Raw genomic sequence first — 2,452 nt, 5'->3', positions numbered from 1 at the left:
ATATATATATATATATATTATATATATATATATATATATATATATATATATGTTTGTGTGTGTGTGGTGTGTGTGTGTGTGTATACATACATACATATATATGTGTGTATGTATATGTGTGTGTGGTCATTATGGCTTCAAGTTGTTTTGAAGTGTCGCCTATCTTTTCACAAGGGTTAGGCACCACTGATTCTTCTTTCCAATAATCATATTTTCTGTTTATTTTCCATCAGGGAAGAAACAAGCCATTAGCACCTGGTTACTTATCCGACGATTTCTCTCTCGAGAAAAATGTCTTCGTGACTTCTAAGTAACTTGAGTCTATTTGTTTCTCTGTCTGTTTCAACCCGCCGAAGTCACCTGACACTTACGAGAAGACCCTTATCCGACACAATCTCATAGGTAGGAAATGTGTCGAGAAAGACGACTCCGCTAAGAACAAAGCTTCTGGGAGTGACCAACGAGAAAGCACGTACACACACACTAACACACAAACGTAACCTACATGTCCTTTCGTTACCTGTATTTCCTTCCAAGCAAATTACGTTTGCAGGTTTCTTTTCCTTTTCGGATTAAGGGAATCACTTTTCTCGTGACTGGTCTGCTCCCTTCCTCCTCATCAAACGTGATTACTTTCAAATTCCTGTCTGTAATCTGGAAGACTATCTCCAACCAACCTCCCTTTTTGAATTTGGTTTTCCGTTTTCTAATCTTTTTTTTCAATTTGGCTTCCCGTTTTCTCATCTATCCTTGGTCACGTTATCGGAGTCCATCTTCCACAGAACTGCTACGTTTTTCCCAGACATAAGTGGGCATTCGTCTTTGCAATTCCATGAATATATTCTTACCGATGGTTGCGTGGTTGTGAGTACGTGATGCTGCTTGTCAGCAGCACGTTCCCCTCGAAAAGACACCCTAGTTTTTCCCTCCCGTACCGTCATCCATTAACAAATGGTCTCCAGTCCGCGCCATAACCACCCGCGGACCGACACAACACAGCAGCTCACGCGCTCGTTCACGTGTACCTGCGAGACAGCCACTTCACCTGTTGACTCAGTTTTTGCTTCGTTTCGAGGGATTCAAAAGCTTCTTCTCTTCTTTGGCATAACAGAGGCGATTACACTGTGCTTGCGTCATTTCCTCGTTGTCCGTTAAGGAAAATTTCATTTCGTCTCGGGAGTTTAAGTGAATTCTCACACCACTGTTTGTGCCTTTGTTTGGAAGTTTCCGCGTGGGGATGGGAGGAGATGGAGAGAGAAGCGAAATCTTTTGTGTACGGTAACATATACACAAGCAAACACACAGTACACACACACATATATACATATGTTCATTATATATATATATATATATATACAATATATATATATATATATATATATATATATATTATATATATATATATATATATATATATATATATACATGTGTGTGTGTACAATATGAGTAAGTGTGTGTGTGAGAGAGGAGAGGTATCCTTTCCAACAATCGATGCAGATAACGTAACCACATTAAATAAATCTAATGCCCATAAAGGATTTTTTTCGTTGTCAGCTAATTCCAAACCAGTAACAGAAAAAAAAGACACGTTAATAGCCAAAACTAAATAAATATTAACGTCACAAACATTTTTATATAACTGTCTCTCTCTCTCTCTCTCTCTCTCTCTCTCTCTCTCTTAAAAATAAATAAATAAGTAAATTCTATTCTGGAAGTTGCAGAGTGAGAGAGCGTGCTCTTATCTGCAGCATATCGTGGAAGGTTCCTTCCAATACTCCATAAGTAGGCCATAGCGAATCGATCAGCTGCTGGAGCAGACACGAACGATTGAATGTCAATAGCCAAAGCATGGCTTCGAGAGCGTAAATACTTTCAAGTACGTGTTAAGGGGCCGTTAACTCCCTAGTAATAACTCACATAATGGGTGATTTCTACAAGGTTTATGACCTCGAGAATTATCACTTGTGGAATCAAGAATAGGTTCCTTTGCCTTTTTGCCCGTAGAAGTGTCATTTCTTATGTACGTGTTAAAGGGCCCGTAACTCCCTATCAACTCCCTATTAGTAACAAACATAATGGTTGATTTCTACAAGGCTTGTGGCCTTGAGAATGATCCCTTGTAAAACCAACAATAGGTTCTTTTGCCTTTTTGCTTGTAGAAGTGTCATTTCTTTTAAGGGGGCCTTAACTTCTTATCAAATCCCTATCAATAACCTACTACATAATGTAATGGATGATTTCTACAAGGATTGTGGCCTCGTGAATGATCACTTGTGGAACCAACAGCAGGTTTCTTTGCCTGTAAAAGTGTAATTTCACATGTAACTTTACGGGAACATTCCATTTACATATACTTGGATGACACTCGGCCTTCGCGCTTTCTTGGACATAAATTTCTCCGGAATGTATTTCTTTCCAATAGGTGACGGCGATAGCTTTTCTATTTATAAGG

This window comes from Macrobrachium nipponense, chromosome 28 (genome assembly GCF_015104395.2).
Source record: "Macrobrachium nipponense isolate FS-2020 chromosome 28, ASM1510439v2, whole genome shotgun sequence".
NCBI lineage: Eukaryota > Metazoa > Arthropoda > Malacostraca > Decapoda > Palaemonidae > Macrobrachium > Macrobrachium nipponense.
This window is presented reverse-complemented; position numbering follows the sequence as displayed.